The 20,413-nt window shown below is 47.0% G+C and overlaps 1 pseudogene; it reads left to right on the top strand.

Moving 5' to 3' along the window:
• Nucleotides 1-2,842: 2,842 nt before the first annotated feature.
• On the top strand, nucleotides 2,843-15,824 carry Gm9305 (annotated as a pseudogene).
• The last annotated feature ends 4,589 nt before the right edge of the window (nucleotides 15,825-20,413 follow it).

Raw genomic sequence — 20,413 nt, 5'->3', positions numbered from 1 at the left:
ACATTCACAAGACTAAGTATATCTAAATAGGAACATGAAAAAGCTTGGCATGCTTCTGTATATAAGAATCTGGCACCAGGCAGTGGTGGAGCATGGCTTTAATCCCAACAGGAGCGGCAGTAGCTAAATCTCTGAGTTTGAGGCCAGCCTGGCTACAGAGTGAGTTCCCAAACAGCCAAGGCTATCCAGAGAAACCCTATCTCAAATAAATAAATAAATAAATAAATAAATAAATAAATAAATAAATAAATAAATAAATAAATAAATAAATGAAATAAAGGAGAGAGATGATAAATAAATAAATAAATAAATAAATAAACAAACAAACAAATAATAGAAATAAAGGAGAGAGATGAGAGGCACCCTCCTCCCCAAGAGTTCCAACCTCAAGCTACAGGCAACTTCTAAGATCTGGTGATAAAACAGGCCCCTGAGTTGGTCTCTATCAACTTATTGCCCACTCGTTATTAGGAGGGAGGCTACCTGCCAGTGTTAGGACCCCTATATAGAGAGGCCCAGGTAGCAACAGCCCACAAGAATTAGGGCCTGCCAGCAGCCAGCTGAAAACACACACAGAGAAGCTACCTTGGTCACAGCCCAGATTCTGGGCCAGCTGAACTACTACGTTCCTTAGCGACAGGAATGCTGGGAGAGCAAACATGAGTTTAAGGGTAACCTTGGGAGGAGGTCCACTGTCTGAAGGCACACCTGTGGGGACCTGTGGGGAATGTGACTGCTTCCCGAGAAGTCCTGGGTTTCTGACAGTCACTAAAAGCTCTTCAACAGTCACAGACAACATTTAAAACAAAAAGAAAACAGGCTGGAGAGATGGCTCAGTGACTCAGAGCACTGGCTGCTCTTGCAGACAACCCCACTTGGTTCCCAGCACTCACACAGCATCTCACAACTGTCAGTTTTTCGAGTGACTCCCTCTTCTGGTTTTCAGAAGTACTGCATTCATGTGGCACACCTACATACATGGGTACCAATGCTTATACACATAAAATTAAACAACCCCTTGAAAAAAAAGGAGAAGCCAGGCACGGTGGCATATACCTTTAATCCCAGCACAGAAAGATACAGCCTGATCGACAGCCTGTATCTACATAGTGAGTTCTAGGACAGCCAAAGTTACATAATAGAGAGACCTGGTCTGCTTTGAGAGAGAAAGAGAGAGAGGGAGAGGGAGAGGGAGAGGGAGAGGGAGAGGGAGAGGGAGAAGAGAGGGAGAGGGAGAGGGAGAGGGAGAGGGAGAGAGGCCAGTTTGGAACCTAGGAGAGTCTAACCCACAGTTCACCTGCTTTAAATGTCTCTGATTTGTATGGGATATCTTTTCTTACAGCAAAATAAAGACCTAATACATCAATGTAAGTTAAACCTTCTCTTTAACAAGGGAGGGACTTAGAAGGGCCACGCTGTTCCTGCACTTCTACTCCATCTCAGACCCCCTTGCCCCATTTTGGTCCTCAGCGCTAGACCTTTAATGAGTCCCATGTAGAAGGGTCTGTAGCAGTGACATTACAGAAGACTATCCTATGGGACAATTGTTTCCTCTTTCGTTTTCCTCATGAGCTTTAAATAGACGGCCAGTCACAGTTAGACTCTCCCTGCCACCAAGACAGTGTTGTCCCCCTGTCTCCAGAAGACAGCCTGGTGAGTCACACAGAACCATGAAGACTGTTCCCTTGTCCAGTGTCTCCATGCCTCCTCCTGTCCCCTGTAGCCTAGGGTTTCATCAGTACAAAGAGTGTGTTTTAATGAGTAGACTCCCTACAGCAGTTCATTATTTGGTTTAAAATTGCACCTGACCCTCCACACACACACCTTGTGAGCTTGGGCTGAGGCCACTATTCCAGAAAGAGCATTCGCTGCCCTCCCAGGTCTGTCTCCTCTGCTGGCCATTGACTTGTCAAAGGGTAGAGGGAAACAGCATCTAAAGTTAGGAAGAAGAAATGCCTTTCGTGTCACCGAACTGCATTCTTTCCATATATTTGTTTTCATAGCAACAAATCAAATGTTTTAAAACAGAAACCAGAATTGATGTGAAGCAATTTCATCACCTGTCTTCCACAGCGCAATTGGTGCCTCCATATTAAGTCCTGAGTGTCCTTCCTTCCTCCTTTTGGGGCCTCTGTTGGACACGGTTTTATCTTTTGAGCTACTCACTTGCAGCTGAGAAAGAACATTTCTTCCATAGTAACAAGACTCAGAAGTGGGTAATCCAAGACAGCAACATGTCCTTATTGCCATCATCAGAAAAGATTCAGGACCCCTTCAACCGCACAAAGTGGCACAGACCTAGGAAATTCCCAGTTCCTGCTTTCCCCACAAAGCTAGCTCAGTGACATTTTACAAGTAAGGAGGCAGGAGAGGACTAACTCTCTTACTTACTCACAGATACAGCTGAGTCATGGGCAGAACAGACATGCTCATGGGAATTCAGAAGGGAAAACTGTTCGCAATGAGATGGGTCCTATCCTTCCCGGGGGAGATAGTTACAATATTCAGGCAAGGCAACCTCTGAAGAACAAACATGTCATGCTTATGCAGCAAGGAGAGACCTGGCCCTGATAGAATGAAAGAGGATGTTTTAAGTAAGAGAGGGACAGAGAAGATAATAAAGAGACCTGTAGATGGCTACGAACAGGAACACTAGAAGCAGATACATCTTCTAGCAACTGATACATCTTCCAGCAGCAGATAAATCTTCCAGCAACTGATACATCTTCCGGCTCAGATACATCTTCCAGCAACTGATACATCTTCCAGCAACTGATACATCTTCCAGCTCAGATACATCTTCCAGCAACTGATACATCTTCCAGCAACTGATACATCTTCCAGCAACTGATACATCTTCCAGCAACTGATACATCTTCCAGCAGCCAGGGATTTCAGAAAGAGGTGAGGGCAAAGAACAAGAACCTGTGCCTATTGTTCCTGAGGTACAGGCATCCTTGTGGCTTTTGAGGCTGACTCTCAGAAACCATGTGTCACCAACCCAGGTGGAGATGGAAGTTGTTGGGTAGAAATTTAGAAGTCCTCATTTGCAATAGTAGTTTCTGCCTTCTCACCATCCCTCAGCAGCCCAAGAAAGTACTTCAGGCTCCAGCTTAGCAAGGCTTAAGCAACTGCTACTAATATGAAGAGGTTTATTTTTAAAGCAAAATCTCCCTTGTAGCTATTAAAATCAATCATATTTGAGCTGGCATGTATCAAAGTTGGTCAAGGGCTTGCCTAACTTTCATGACACTCTGGGTCGGGTACTCAGTGCTACATAAAACTAGGCATGGTTGCACACATCTATAGTCCCAGAACTCAGAGGTGGAGGCAGGAGGATCATAAATTTAAGGTCATCGTCATCCTCTGAACAGCAAGCATGAAGTTTGTGTCCACTTTGGGCTATATACACCCAATCCTGGAAACAAACAAACAAACAAACAAACAAATGACACTTGTAAAAATTCAAATAAGCCAGGCAGTAGTGGTGCACACCTTGAATCCCAGAACTTGGGAGGCAGAGGCAGGTGGATTTCTGAGTTGGAGGCCAGCCTGGTCTTCAGAGTGAGTTCCAGGATAGCCAGAGCTATACAGAGAAACTCTGTCTCAACCCCCGACTCCAAAAAATTTCTCCAGATGGTTCCAACCCCCTCAGCAGCCTCCCATTGCTTTTTAATAACCATATACCTCTCTCTCTCTTTCTCTCTCTCTCTCTCTCTCTCTCTCTCTCTCTCTCTCTCTCTCTCTCTCTCTCTCTCTCTTCCTGTCTTCCTTTTTGGGATATTTTTTTCACTCCATAGAATTCCCTAGGGACTCTTTATGGCTAAGCTGCATTCCACAGCACCAGTGCATGGCAGCTGAATTACCAAGTCACTATTGAAGGACATCTGGACAGCACTTATGGCCATTACACACAATCATTGTGAACACTTACAAAAAGGTGTATCTGTGAACACGAGTTTCCAGTCTCTGGGATAACTGCCTGGGAGCACAATGGTTGGACCTCACAGCAATTGTATGCTCAGCTCAATTGTTTGTTTTAAAATTTTATTCATTTACTTCTTTCATATGTGGAGTGTGTGAATGTGGAGGTAAGAAGACAAATTGAAGGAGTCAGTTTTGCTACAATGATCCTGGGTTTTAGCCTTAGGTTATCAAGCACCATTACCCAATTAGCCATCTTACCAGCCTGTGTGCTGTTGGACATTGGGCTATACACAGACAGTCTGGTCTCCAGTCAAGCTGAGGTGTAACCCCGGGATCCAGTGGTGATAATTCACCTACATGGAACGGAAGTTCTCTCATGTCTCCTGGAACTCTGGCTCCTTTCAAAGTTACTGCCCCCACAGCCCCCACAAGAGAAGCATGGCTTTAGTCACGTAGGCAATGCCCCAAGCTTCTGACCTTCAGGTTAAACTCCTCCCCAGTTACCTAGCAACAGTAAAGATAACAGCATACCATAAGAGGTGCTATTTGGCCCCTCCCCATTCTCTTGCTCTCTTGCTTACTTCCCTTATACTTACTCTCCACTCTCCTCTCCTCTCTCTCTTCTTTTTCTCCCCTCGCCTCGCCTCTCCTCTCCTCTCCTCTCCTCTCCTCTCCTCTCCTCTCCTCTCCTCTCCTCTCCTCTCCTCTCCTCTCCTCTCTCTCACCTCTTACTCATTCCCTCTTACTCTAGACTTTCTTCTCTCTCTTCTTTTCCCCATTCTCTCCTCTTGGCCATGGCTGGTCTCTCTCTCTTTCCACCTTTTCTAATTCTCTCTGAATTTTGATAATAAAGCTATAAAACCATAGAATGTCTCTGTTCATCTAGGCCTGCTGCGCTTACTCTGGACTGCGTGGGAACCTCTCTCCCTCAGCCCTCACTCCCATTACCCCAGTACTACAGGGTGTAGTCCTGTGTACCCAGGTCAGGGGCTTTCCCTTTTCCACCACCACCACCACCACCACCACTACCACCCCTTCGAGTGGGGTCAGTGGCTTAGATACCCACCCGGTTCCAAGTGGAAAGCATCTGGCAGCCCTCCTGAGTCTGCCTGCCCAGAGCATAGGAGGAACTCTGGCCGGACGTGGGCTATCCTCCCTTCCCCCTCCTTCCCTTGCCCCCCTTTAGTACCCACAGTGTGCTATGTTTTGTTTCTTACAAAACAGCTGAACTGTTTTCTAGGAAGGTGAATTAGGAGACCTGAACAGATAGCAAACCTATACAGAGACATAAAATGGGGATTTATTAGAGTGTTTTTTCCAGGGTGTGGTCTAGTTAGTCCAACAATGGCTGTCTATTGGTCCAGGAATCCAGTAGTTTTTCAGTTCATGAAGATGAGCACCTCGGCTGGTCTTCAGTAGACACTGGAATCCCGAAGACATAGAAAGCCAGTGAAGGAATGAGCTTGCCAGTGAGAGCAAGGGTAAGCAGGCAAAGAGCAAAAGCTTCCTTTTCCATGTTCTTTCTATAGGCTGCCATGGGAAGGCGTAGCCAGATTAAAGGTAGACCTTCCCACCTCAAAGGATCTAGATTACAGGTTGGTCTTCCCACCTCAGAAACCCTGGATTATAAGTGGGACTTCCCACTTCAAAAGAAAAAAAGTTCTCATAGATGGTCCCAGCTTAAACTCAAGTCATCAGGCTTGGTGCCTAGTGCCTTTACCCAGGGAGTCATTTCAATGGCTCTGATACCTTTTTTTTTTTTAAAAAAAAAAAAACAGTCATTGAGGCTCTGATGAATTGGAAGTGTGAGCTCCTGGAATGTGGCTTGGGAGTCAGGATGGTTTTGCAGTGACTAGTACCATGACATGGGATCTATGGTTCAGATGGCAGGCTGAGGTTGCAGTAACACTCCCTCCCATAGATCTCACTGGGTGGTTGGCTGTTGTCCCACTCAGAAGAGGAGGGTACCTCTCTCACTGTAGCCTTCTGCCTCCCTGGCTGGACTCAGGCTTCTGGTACCTTATAGCTGGCTTCTCCAGAGAGGTCCAAGGTAGCCCTGCAGGATAGGTCTGTGGACCTGAGGAGGCCTGTGGGATGGCAACACATTATCTCCCACTCCCGGTATCAGTGAGTAAAGTGATCATTGGATGCCATAGGATGCTAACTGCTGTAAATAGGATCCCTGTGTGGTGGTATCAGCTCCAGAGTCCTTGGTACTGCCCAGCGCTGTCCAAGAAATATGATAACATTCATATATAATATGAGATTGTTCTACAACCACATGGAAAGAGGAAAGAGAAACGGGGTGAACAATGTCCACAGCCTGTTAGATTTAACCCATTGTATTCCAAACGGGCCCAATAACTGTGTATTTTAACCTAAGGTTTTACTTAGTTTGGACTAGTGGTTCTCAAACTTCTAATGCTGTGACCCTTTAATACAGTTCCTCATGTCATGGTCACCCCAACCAAAATATTATTTTTTTGCTACTTCATAACTGTAAGTTCTGTTATCGTTACAAATCATAATATAGATATGTGCTTTCTGATAGTTTTAGGCAACCCCTATGAAGAGTCCTGCAATCCCCAAGGAGTTGGGACCCACCCATTGAGAAGCTCTGGTTTAGACCTACTATGCTTTCTTGCCTAGTTTAGAAATTGAAAGGGGTGTGTGCTGAGGGCTAGGGAATCTGCCAGCCTGCGCCCTCTAGTGTCCGTGCAGACTCAGTGCAGCTTGTGTGGCTCCAGGTGCATCTCCTGCAGCTGATGGCCATTCTGCAGAGGGCTGCACTCAAGTGGACCCTAAGGCTGTTTGAGTTTCACCTACAGCAGGATGGAGGAGGACGAGGGGGAGGACGAGGATGAGGACAAGGAAGACGAGGAACAATATTCTGCCGGTCACCATAACGAAGAGCACAGTTGAGGCTGATTTCCCCCTGCCATCTTCTGTTCCACCTGACATGGAACAGGCTCTTCACCATCCAAGTGCAGATGGTCTGCTGAAGTTCAAATTCACAGAGGATGCACCCAGTCTCTCCTGAGTCCAGGACTTCCTAGGGATTTGGTACCCACGTCTCCCACCACCTTCCCTCCAGGGTCGATGTCTAGCAGTCCTTGAGGTATGGCAGTCTGACTGATGAGATTGCTGCGTGGTGAGATGAACTGTACCATGCATGTTCCTAGCCAGCACTGAGCTGTGGTTAATGGGACATTGGAGCTCCCAAGGGCCTTTCCCAGTGACAGCACAACTGTGCTGTTAGCAAAGCTTTTTACTTGCAGTACCAAGCTCGGGTTAAATATTTCCACAGAGCTTCCCAGCTACTTGTTTGCTCTTTCCTTAATTTACAATTCAGTGTGCTAAGGACAATAAGAGCATAACAGACCCTGGGAGAAGGGGTAGGAGCTGTTAGCCCCCTCCCCCAATTCCCATTACTGTGAAATCACATGTCCTGATCTCCAAGGCTGTTGTCTGTCAGATCTAATCCCTGCTAGAATGTGAAGTGCTTTAAACAAGTGGGAGGTGGCTGTGTGATCCAGGGACCCTCATTCCCCACCCCCTAAAAAGATGAAAGTAGGGCTGTCTGATCAATGAAGCCTGGGTTAGTTTCATGGCCAGGGCTGGGTAGGTATTTCTTCAGGGGAGCACACAGTGATTTTTCTGTAACTGTATAAGCATTCCTTTTTTTGGTCAGGTTTTTTTCCCCCAGACAGCTAAACATCACTAAGGCTGGCTCAGTTGCTTAATGAATGACAGAGGGGTAAGGAGCAGATCTTCAAGCCATTGGGAAGGGAATGGGAAATAAGGGAAACGAATCCTCTCCTCCAACACCTCCAAGGCTGTCTGCACTGCAGCCTTCTCCCGGCAGATACCTGCAGAGCAGGTACCAGGAGTTTGGCATTCTAGTAGCATCTGTTAGATGATAAATCACAGACACAGCAGTGATGTGTGTTCAATGAGGTGAGTGGATGCTGCATGCATGAGCTGGAAACCAAGGGTCTGTGGCAAGGCTGTGGGGAGCAGGGCTGTTGATCATGAAGAGGAGCCACAAGCATAGGGCTGGCTATGGTGGCAATGCAGCTGTTTCCACATGGCCCTCTCTGGGACTGTCATACCAGCACAATCCCATAGCCAGGTATCCTGGAGTCAGGTCCTGGCTCACTTAGGAGAGGTTCTGCAGTTCTCTGATGGTCAGTTTTCTGGTTAGCAAGATGTGTCTGATGGGTGAAGTTTCTTAGAAGACCCCAGTTCAGACACACGTTATAAGTTTCCCTCTGTTAATGGTTCTTTGGTGAGACCTTGTAGCTACATGGCTTCACCAGGTCTAGGTCTTCTCTCTCCAATATTATTGTTTGATCAGGGGACCACACACACACCCCACAGCTTGGTCCAACCTGGCTTCTCTACCTTCCACCTCCTACCACCCCAAACTCTGCCCTGTTTTCTGGGGCCCCCCATCCACCTTGTCCCACACAGATGTATCTCCTGCCTGAAGGCCTCCTGAGGGTCTGCCACTGATAGAGACATCCAAGCAGCCACTTTCCTGGACTCAGCTCATTGTCCCTTCCTCTAGGTACTCCTGTTCCCTTCTCCTTCCCCTGCCCTCCTTTCCCCTCTTCCTTCCTTCCTTCCTTCCTTCCTTCCTTCCTTCCTTCCTTCCTTCCTTCCTTCCTTCCTTCCTCCCTCCCTCCCTTCCTCTCTCCCTCCCTCCCCTCTCTCTTCTTCTTCCTTCCTTCCTTCCTCCCTCCCTCCCTTCTTCCTTTTTTCCTTTCTCCCTCCCTCCCTCTCTCCCTTCTTTCTTGCTTCCTTCCTTCCTTTCTCCCTCCCTCCCTTCTTCTTCCTTCTTCATTGCTTCCTTCCTCCTTCCTTCCTTCCTTCCTCCCTCCCTTCCTTCCCCATCAATATTCCTGGATTGTCCCCAGACATCTCTTTTTGCATGCCTTGTCCTGCTCCACTAAGGGATTCTTTGGACCAACCATCACTAGGTGTACTACCCTCCCACAGTTGGTTGTCCTATTCTTACCTCCACTTCCGTGTTCCAGTGTGGCTTCAATTTTACGAGTGTCTTATTAATTGAGTTTCCAAAATGAATTACCTACAATAAAACTAGGGCATTTCTATCCCTTCCCAAAGATTCATGATATGCTCTTACTCTGTGTTGGGATGTGGATTAGAGCCCTGGGTAGTGGGCTCCATGGAGAGCAGCTAGCTCTTCATCTGTATGCTTATCCTAGGCCTGTGGTACCCCTCAGCCACCAGCAGTCGCATTTGTCCTCTTAGGGCAGACTCTGTGGATGCAGAAGTTGGTATTGTGGGCTTCTGTTCAGAGCTGGATGTAGCTAGCTTCTTGTGGTACTTCTGGCCAGCACTGGCCACCCTGTCAAGCTCAATGTCCAGTGAGGCAGGGAGAGGTTGGTTGACTCGAGGCTGAAGCCCAGGCTGTAGGTGATAAGGAAAGAGGACAGTAAACCTTGGTAGAAGCAAGGCTGTGAGATAGGAAGTGAGTGTAACAAGAAAACAGAGGATCTGGCAGTCAGCCATCACCGGGGGATTTGAGAGGGCCTGCGCCCCTCTATGCAGGTCCTCCAGGACCTTAGTTCTGCCTTCTTTGGATTTTTTTTTGTTTGTTTTCAAGACAGGCTTCTCTCTGTGTAGACCAGACTGGCATGGAGCTCAAAGTTATCTGGCTGCCTCTGACTGCTGGGATTGGAGCTGTGTGCCAGCACCAAGGCTCTGTCTCTATTTCTTGTTCCTAGCCTAAAGTGTTCTATCAACTCAGAGGTTCTTAGACATGCCACCAGTCAAGAGATAGAGGCTGGGCCACTGTGATTTGGGGATGCTTCTTCTTTGAGTAGAAAATAAAATCTAAGGGGACTGGGATCCTAGAGAGAGGGCTCTTGCTGTTCTTGCAGAGGACCTCAGTTCAGTCTTGTTCCCTACACCCACATGGTGGCTCACAACTTCTGTAACTCCAGTTCCAGGGATCTGACATACTATTCAGGCCTCAGCAAGTACCAGGCACACACTCAATGTATTATATAACAAGAAAAACATTTGTAACATACTATATAAGTACATATTATTAAAGCATTGAAGGAGAAAAAAGGAAATGAACACGTGGACACATTTCAACATCTTTTTTTTGGGGGGGGGCGGTTCAAGACAGGGTTTCTCTGTGTAGCCCTGGCTGTGCTGGAACTCATTTTGTAGACCAGGCTGGCCTTGAACTCAGAAATCCGCTTGCCTCTGCCTCCACATTTCAATATCTTAAAACTGTAAATGATCCAAGCCCGGTGGATCACAGCTGTGACTGCTAGACAGGGGAGGCAGGAAGGTAAGGGTACAGGTCGTCCTCAGCTACATAGTAAGTTTGAAGCCAGCCTGAGCTACATGAGACCCTATCTCAGAAAACAAATAAACAAATAAAATTACAAAGGAAAACACGACAAAAGGGCCTCCAAGGTCCCTGACCATCCAGCCACTTCCCTTCTTCACTCAACTTTACCATTTTCTGTAAGTTCTTCCAGAGGAGGCCTCCACAGACAAAGCCATCTGACCTTTTCTCAAAGATGGCACCTGCCATCACGTGCCCTTGTGCAAGATCTTCTTCCATTGGTAGATCTCTCTCTCTCTCCCTTCTCCACCCCATGTGTGTGTGTGTGTTTGTGTGTGTGTGTGTGTGAGAGAGAGGGGAGGGGGTCTTTGTGTAGTCCTGACTATCCTAGAACTTGCTCTGTAGCCCAGGCTAGCCTTCCTTGAATTCCTATCTGTCTGCTTCTGTCAATGAGTGTTAGAGTTAAAGGCATGCACCACTACTTGCCTGCTTGTTCTCTTTCTTTTAATATAATTTTTTTGGAGACAGGGTCTAGTGTAGCCCAGGCTAGTCCTGAATTGCTATATAGTCTTAGATGACCTTGAACTCCAAGATAATCCTGCCCCCACCCTCTGGTTCTGGAGTTACAGATGTGTGGCACCAGGCTAGCTCAGTTGATGGTTATTTCTGATCAAGATGCTGTGGACAATTGAGTTGGTTGTTTCTACAGGGGAGAACGTGTTTAGATAAGTAAATGTGTGCTTTGAAAGGCAATATCAAGCTGCCATATGTCTGTGTTGGACAAGGAACTTTAAATATCTCCTAGTCATCTAGATAAGTAAATAAAATATGTACTTAGAACATTAACAGCCTGGGAAAGAGGTGAAGAAGACAGGGGCGATAGCAGGTAATACTGAGTGCATGTCTCATCTTCCTTAACAGGACCTAGCACCTAGTGCTTAGAATTCATAAGCCTCTGAGCAGTTCAGAGTAGTTTCCTTTGGGACTTGGGTAGAAGAGACTCACCCACACTAGTTCTTCTACACATTTCAAAAATAACAGAGCTATTGCAGGTGTGATACTGTGAAAGAAAGAAACCAAAATTGAGGTAGGGAAGTGAACGAGCATTAATGTCCAGTGGCCAATCACTGCAGGATCTCACACTTGGGCCTTGTGGGAGACTGCAGTGGGGTGTGCTGGCCAATGAAGCACAGTCCTGAATTTCCAAGGGGGCTGTTTCAGCTGGTAACATTCACATTGACATTTACCGAAAATTGATGCAATTCTAGATCTCCCTGGCAGAACAATATCTCATAGGCATAATAGAGAGTGGGGACTCCCATAAGGTTCCCAGATGTCTCTTCTAGGGTTAAAACAGCATGGCATGTGCTGGTAACTTCTCCCAGTATTGTATGGAGGGGGACAGGGAGGTCTTGGGGTATCTAGAAGCCCCCTGTCAACATGCTTCAAAGCTTTAATACCTGGGTCCCCATGAAACCCTACTTACCCAGATTAACCCAGAAATCTGGGTAAGAATGGGGTTTTAAAATGTCATTCATAAAGTTAGGGTTGCTGATTAATGAAGTTGAACTTTGAAGGGCCAAAGCCATGTTCCTGTTCTCTGGTATCATCCCTGAGTCCACTCAAGATGGGTGTCAACCTAGTTCTAAATTTACCCTAGCTGTGTTAGCTAAGAATGTGTACCACTAGCATCCACCTACACAGGCAAGATTTATTTACTATGCAACATCAGCAAATGTATCTGTGACAAGGAAACAAACACACACTGAGTCCCCCACAAGAAAAAGAACTAGCTGTTCAAAGCGAAGAGTCAGCATTGGGTCCATGAGACCCCTTTGCCCCAAGCTGATGAGCTGAGGGGTTTGTCTCGATCCTGACTCTTGTTTAACCCTTACAGGACATTTGACAAAGCTTCATCCACTGATTTTAGGTTGTCTCTCCCTGTCCCCTTATACCACGATTCTGCATGCATGCTCCAAGTAAACTGTATTTAGCCATAAAAAGATATTCTTTCTTTCTTTCCTAGAGTGTTCTGGGTTTTGCCATGTTATATAGAACCATTTTGTACCTCCTGAGGAGAGCCATCCTGGAAATGCTAAAAGTCAGAGCTTGCACTATTATGGTCTAGAGTTCTTCTGTCCCAGAAGATCTCAACCTGTGTTATCATAACCCCTTTGAGGATCGAATGACCCTTTCACAGGGAGTCACCTAAGACCCTCCTGCATATCACATATTTACATTATGATTCATAACCAAAGCAAAATTACACTTACGAAGTAGCAATGAAAATGACTTTATAGCTGGGAGTTCACCACAACATGAGGAACTGTTTTAAGGGGTTGCAGCTTTAGGAAGGCTGAGAACCAACCACTGCTGTAATGGATGGCACTGGACATACAGAGGATATTGCTTAGCCAGGATGGTGGTAGGGTGTGATAGGAAGCCAGACTTGGGGTTTCAGGTACCCACAGCTCACCTGTGTCTTGGCCTTGCAGGTTTTTTCTCCACTGCCAGATGCCATGGGCAAGCAGAACAGCAAGCTGTGTCCTGAGGTACTGCAGGACCTGCGGAAACACAGGGAGTTCACCGACCATGAGCTTCAGGAGTGGTACAACACTTCCTCAATGACTGTCCCACTGGCCACCTGACCATGGACAATTTCAAGATCTAGGCCAACTTCTTCCCCTACAGAGACACCTCCAAGTTCACTGAACATGTCTTCCACACCTTTGACACCAACAGCGACAGCACCATCGACTTCCCAGTGTTCATCATTGCTCTGAGCATGACCTCTCAGGACAAGCTGGAACAGAAGGTCAAGTGGGCCTTCAGCATGTCCGACCTAGACAGCAATGGCTACATCAGCTGCAGTGAAATGCTGGAGATAGTGCAGGTACCTGCACTTGACAGGGCCTGGAGCATGGGGAGTGCAGGGATCCAGGACCCCCATCCCCGGCCCCATACACCAGGTCATTCCTCTGCCCACTTGCTACCTGGTGTACTAAAGGAATGCCTGTCTTTGCAGAGAGTAAAGATAAAAGCCAAGCATCTATCGATTGCTTGCTGGACATCAGGCCCCAGCTGAGCTCATCCATCAGGTTTATTCACAGAGTTCTATAAAACAGATCTTTTTTTTTTTTTTCAAAACAAAACAAAACAAAAAACCTCCAATGAGATCTGAGGCTCAGATAGGTGATTAAGAATTGTCAAAGCAAGAACTGGGAAAGTGGCTCAGTGGGGAAGAACACTTGATACCCAGCATGGGGACCTGATCTGATCCCAACACCCATGGAAATGCCAGGAGTGGCTGAGCATGCCTGAAACCCTAGAACTAGGGGACAAGTGAGTACCAGAAGCTTGCTGAGCAGGCAGCCTAGCTACAATGGTAAGCCCCGTCCGGGTTCAGTGAGAGAGAAAAGGGAATATTGTGAACACCGGTATTCCTGTTTGGCCTCTGCATGGGTGGGTGTTCATCTGCACTCACATGTATAGCATACACACACATTAGCTGTCTGTAGGGCTTCCTATAGAAATCAGAAAGACACAGTAATGGATGAGTCAGCAGTCAGTTCTTCACAGGAGCGGTGCTTATGTGCACCCTGCATCCTTCCTGCTCCATGCTCTAAACCATCTCTGTATTTGGTCCAGTGGGCTGACGCTGTGGGTAAAGGTACTTGCTACCAAGCCTGGCAGCCTGGGTTCGATCCCTAAGACCCACATGGTAGGAAAAGAGGACCAGCTTCCACAAGTTGTCCTCTGAATTCCACGTGAGATCATCTCTCCCAAATAAATAATTACATACATCCATAAAATAAGTAGTTATATACAGTCCTAAGACAATGGCTATAGATGTTAATAATAATTTGTATTATTTGGGAAATAACAAGAAACTGTCTGTGTATCTCCAGTTTCATTTTCTAGACCATTTCCCACCTGGAGTTTGTTGGATCTGCAGATTCATGACCCATGGGTGGGCAGGGCTCAATATATTTCCCCTTTGACCTTCCCTCCAGGATTTCCCAGCTCCCCACCAAAGATCTTCCTTTCAGACAGACGCTTTGACCCACAACCTCCCCTCTAATCTGAACCAAGGAGCCCTCCACTCTTCCACACCCCAACTGTATCCTGTGCTCTTGAACGTCACTTAAACTTTCCTGGCTCCCTTTGCCCAGCACCTTGTCTGTGAGACTTGTTGTGATGAGAGAAGGGTCCTGACTCTGCCCTGTCCATGCTCCTTGGTTAGCAGAGCGAGAACCATAACCCACCCTCCATCCTCCAGAGCACACTCACAGATGCCCCTTTGCAGGCCATCTACAAGATGGTGCCCTATGAGGATGCCCGGGGACGAGTCCATGCCCGAGAAGTGAACAGACAAGGTCTTCAGACAGATGGACACAAAGAAAGATGGTAGGAAACATGTCAGGAGTGAGCAGGTGGGGATGGAGGAGGGGATTGGGAGAGGGGGTGGGGGTTGGGAGAGAGAAGTAAATGAGCCTGTGAAATTGTTGATGGCACAGAGGTGTTTGGGATATACCCTCTTCCCTATGCAGGCCTGCCCTTTTCCAGCCCACTTGATTCAGCTCTGATTGAGGGAGGGAGACTAGAATTCAGAGTCAGGTACACCTAGCCTGCATCCTGCACCCTTCCTAGGGCTCTATAACCATGGGCATTGTCAGTAGACCCTCTGAGCTGTAGGCTTCATCCACGTTGTCTGAGTTAGGGTTTCCATTGCTCTGATGACACACCATGGCCACAAGCAACTTGGGGAGGAAAGGGTTTATTCACTCACAGTTTCCACATAACAGTTCATCATCAAAAGCAGTGAGGGCGGGACTCAAACAGGGCAGGGACCTGAAGGCAGGAGCTGATACAGAGACCATGAAAGGGTTGCTACTTACTGGCTTGCTCCCCATGGATTGCTCAGCCTTATTTCTTATAGAACTCAGGATCACTAGCCCAGGGTTGTACCACCTACAATGGGCTGGGCTCTGCTCCATCAATCACTAGTTAAGAAAATACCCTCTGGTCAGACATGGTGGCACATGTCTTTAATCGGGGCTCATAGGAGACAGGAGGCACTCTGTGAGTTCAAGGCTGACCTGGTCTAAAAAGTGAGTTCTAGAACAGCCAGGCTGTTACATAGAGGAACCCTGTTTCAATAAACAAAACAAAAGGGAGGAAAGGAGGGAGAGAGGGAGGGAGGAAGAGAGACAGGGAGAGAGAGAGAAGAGTCTGGACATTTTCCATTTTCCAGAGGGTTCCAGACTTTAACCAGAGAACTGGCTAGTCCTAAGTCTCCCTCTTCCATTCCTCAGGCAAAATGTCCCTGGAAGAATTCAACAAAGGTGCCAAGAGGGACCCATCCATTGTCTGGTTGCTGCAGTGTGATCCCAGCAGTGCTAGCCAGTTCTGAGGGGAATGGGCTTTTACACAGTTGTGAGAAACACAGGCTTGACCTGCCATCTTCAGCTTTGCTTGCAAAAGTGGATTTCTCCGTGAATTCTCCTCCTCTCTAGGGACCTGGGTCCAGGCAGCATAACACACTCACCTGGTCTGGCTGAATGCAGCTCCCTCCGCTATCTGATCCAATAGATGTCCCTCCCCATCCAGTCCAGGCTGGTTCCTTCCAAGGTTTCAAGTGTTCTCAGCTGTAGGGCTCCTTCCCTGCCCACAGAGGGCCTGGAGACCCTTAAGGACACCAGACAGGACTTTTCAGTATCTTAAGGAGACCAGCAGATTTATTCTATGATCCCAGGTGACTTTGTGAGGATGAGGAAGATGGAGAGTAGACAGGCAAGCCCTTCCTGTGCATGGCTCCACCTCCCTTGTTCATTTTCTCTGACCAAAGCTGCTTTCATGTATATACCGTGGTATCCTTACTTTTAATATATACATTTTGTATAAAGTGAGAAGGTTCAGCCCCTGTATTTAAAGCCTCTGACTGCTGTTAAAGCATGGTCCCCTGTGGCCTGTGATTCTCCCCACCCCCAAGTCTGGCTGTGCTGTGGTATTTATATAGTCATTTGTCTAATTACACAGGAGATATATGCATGCCCAAGGCTGTGGACATCTGCCCTCTGTCCTGCAAACACAGGTATTCCTGTGTGCTCTGTCCTTCCTTTCCATTGACCTGGCATATTAAAATGATCAAATAAACCAAGGTCTTTGAGTTTCCTGTGTTGCCCCAAGCACCCTGCTCATGGTTCACTCTCCAGTGAGTGTGGGGATGAAGCAGGTAAGTGGTAGACATGGGGAAAGTACTTGAATGTATGGAACAGCAGAGAATTTAGTCAGAGAGTATTCCATGCCAGCCTTTTTACCACTCAGTGGGATCCACACACAACAAGGCCATTGGCCCTCCTGCTTAAAGCCACATAACCTGTAGACTTAGCCCCAGACCATCTGAAGATGTTCAGGAAGCACCCACTGAGCACCTGTCCTGGGTGAGCACTGGAGACTCTGAGATTGGCCAGACATTGTCTTTGCTCCCACCTCACCTCAAGGAGAAAGGTGCTGTTGGCTAGAAGGTGTTTTAGATATTGGACAGAAACAGTCCCTCAGGATAATGTCATCCAGCAAGTTCAGGATCACTTATTCAAATAATGGGGAATAAGAGAATTGATGAATGTTTCTGTCCAGTTATGAAGACCTCTCTCTCTCTCTCTCTCTCTCTCTCTCTCTCTCTCTCTCTCTCTCTCTCTCTCTCTCTCTCTCTCTCTCTCTCTCTCTCTCCCTCTCTGCCACTATGTGGTTGCTGGGATTTGAACTCAGGACCTTTGGTAGAGCAGTCAGTGCTCTTAACAGCTGAGCCATCTCTCCAGCCTTGGTAGTCTTCTCAAATGGAGAACCCAAAGACACACAAGATGTGAGAGTACAGTGAGGGGCAGAAATAAGAGCACAGAAATGGGGCGGCTGAGGCAGGAAAGTCATGAGTTCTAGGACAACCTGGACTCCATAGCGAGACCTCAGCTCAAAAATCCAAGAGCAGAGAACAAGTCTGATCTCCTAGACCCACGTGGTGAAAGGGAAGAACCGACTCCCATAAGTTGTCCTCTGGCCTCCAGCTGTGCTTACATTCCCAGCAGTCTGGGGACCTGTCAATCACATCAGGAGTCCAAGGCCATTCCTAGCTACATACTGAGTTTGAGGCCAGCCAGGTTTCCATAGTGAGACCCCGTCTCAAAAACAAAATCTGACAATTATTATAGTAAGTACTTATTAGGACTTGGTGGTTAAGAGCACTGGTGGCACTTCCAGAGGCCCTGAGTTCAATTCCCTAGCACCCACATATCAGCTCAAGACTGTCTGTACCTCCTGTTCCAGGTGATCTGGCACCCTCACACAGACATATATACAAGCAAAACACCAATGCCTGTGAAATAAATTTAGATACACCTTTAAAAAGAAAAGGAAGAATTTATTCAAGGAAGAAGCTGTCTTGTGGCCAAACCCTGAGCTAGCCTTCTCCATGGGACCCCAGAACACCCACAGGATGTCTTGTTGGAAGTGAAGGTGCTAATCAGCTTTCATAGCCTAAGGGACACTACCAACACATCCCTAAGATTACAATCCCACAGTCCATTTTCAAATCTAAAGATCAACTTCCTGTCAGGAAGCCAGGGCCATTCAGCACCTGAAGGAAGCACCACCCAAAAGGGACAAAGTCTTGGTGAGCCTTGCAGAATGTGGCTTTTGCATTTCTGTGGCTGTGGGTGAGCTTCTCTCCAGCCACACCTCATCCACTTTAAGCTTAGACCAGGCCAAACTCAATGAAATGCACTCAGCACAGTGGGACCATTCTTACTAAAATGCCTTTTTACACACGGTTCCTGCATCTTGATTGTCCTTTACCCTTTGAATGGAGAACTCCTACTGACCCTGTGAAACGTTGTCTTTTTGTCTCATTTGTGTAGCCTTCCCTGTCCCCCATACCTCTCCTGCTTAGTCTTATTACCTACCAGTCAGTAAGAACTATATATGCCTTCCATTTGGAGGCTCTATTATGTTCCTCGTGGTTCACATATTTTTAATGGCCATGCTGGCCTAATCACTAGTCCTGTTTCCCACTAGGTATTAAAACCACCAATCTCCAAAAGTTTAAGTGGTCAGGTCATGATGGTTCAACCTTCCAATCCCATCACTAGAGGAGCTAAGGCAGAAGAATCTCAAATTTGCGGCCATGTTTGCATCCCCAAGTACACCCTGTCTCATAGAATGAATGAAGAGGCCTAAGTAGCTTGTTCTAGGTCCAGTAACTGACAAGGGACAGATTCAGGACTCAAACCCTGTGTTGCCTGACCCAGAGCCCCTAGATACTGTCACCACTGCTTGCCTCTGTCCCCTTCCAAAGAGTGTGGGAAGCTTTGTCAGCTTCATCTCAGGGTCCCCTTGACCCCAGCTTCTCCACACTAGACTTCTTTTTTCTGGGAGCCATTGAAGTTGACTGAATAGTTCCCATTGGTAGGCCCAGGAACAGACTAACAAGATACTCAAGAGCCATCATATGTGGCAACACTAAACGTGACCCCTAGATGGCAGTGGTGCACTACTCAATTGCTGCTTCTGCAGTTTGCAGAACTGTTTTTCCACTGGGTGAGTCTGGGGCTTCTGTTTACAGACCTCCAACATCAGAGTTCATGGATGGAAGAATTTATATGCTACTGAGTGACCAAAAATATGTGGAGCAGAAAATTGATAACAAAAAGAATGGGTGTTTCCCTCCCCCTTGTTTCTGTGGGAGTTCACTTACTAGGTTTCTCAGAGACTGTCTCAGTAAGGAAAGACCCCTCAAAGTGTAGAATTTAGCCAAAAAACAGAAGCACCACCAATGGTGTCACTTGTGTACAGAGCTATGCTTTAACCTCATGACACGGACTTCAGGGTCACTCCAGCGTCAGCTGCAGCTGTTAAATGTAATCGACAAATCATGAAAGTGCATTTTCTTTGATTCAAGCTAAAATTAACACAAGGCCCAGCAAAGCCTTCAAGACATGTAGACTTTTCTGGTAAATGCAGCTTAGAAACTAGTCCATTGTGATTTCTAAGCTGGTTATTTACCACAGGATGGACCACAGGGGGAGGGTACTCAGAAGTGAGCCTGAGCAGAAAGCCGCAGGACAAAGGGTACAGAGAGGAGGATGGGGCAGGAAGGAAGGGTGCAGAGCCGAGGATGGGGCAGGAAGGTTCATTATTAGGAGACCATAGGGTCACCTCTCCACAGAATTTTCTCTGCAATTTTCTAACCATTGGAAGAGCCATCAATGACAGTGACAACACAGATCTACACTTGCTCTGAAACTGCATCAGATACCATGCACACAGCATGCATGTGCCTGTTCGTGCACACAATCATGACAATAACAAAGCTGTGTGGATGGTAGCAGTGTCCCTATCCCTGACTTCAATGTCACTGTAGCTGTGCAGGACAGGACCAGGGGCTGAACCTGAAGGACAGATGCATGGACCCAGCTGCAGCTTCCCTTGGGTCTGTCATTACTCAAACATCAAAACTTTTATTTTATTTTTTTAAACAGGGCTGTGGGGAGACAATGGATTAGTGCTTAAAACATGCACTGTGTAGGCATGAAGACCGGAATGTAGATCTCCAGAACCATGTAATAGCTGGGCAGGTATGGCAGTTACCTGTAATCCCAACATCTGAAAGACAGAGGGGACATCCTCTGGGCCAGCTGCCTGGCTAGCTTAGCTGGAATCAGCAAGCTACAGTTCAGGAGAACTGGCCTCAATAAATACAGTGGAGAGTGGGGTAGGGAGACACCCAATGTCTACCCTGAGCTGCCCACACATGCACATGTGCCCATACATATGGAAATACACATGCACAGTGCATATGCATACACATGCAAAAACATTAAAATCAAAAATGAAAAGAAATCTGTAGGCCCATGAGTCTGTGACCAAGCCATTCTTCTGACCTCAGCTGAGGTTTGTATATCTGGCCCTTTCCACTCTACATATTGCTTTCTCCAACTAGCTTGGCATGAAGGAAACCTATCATTGTCTTGGTCCTGAATTTCAGGGCCACTCCATGCTAGAAACTGGAGTCCTCCTTAGCATCTCCTTCTATGTCCACTTAAAACAATGATTCTCAACCTTCCGAATGCTGTGACCCTTTAATACAGTTCCTCATGTTGT

Source organism: Mus musculus, chromosome 12 (genome assembly GCF_000001635.26).
Source record: "Mus musculus strain C57BL/6J chromosome 12, GRCm38.p6 C57BL/6J".
Lineage (NCBI taxonomy): Eukaryota > Metazoa > Chordata > Mammalia > Rodentia > Muridae > Mus > Mus musculus.
The sequence above is the reverse complement of the archived record's forward strand: the minus strand, read 5'-3'. Positions and strand labels throughout refer to the sequence as shown.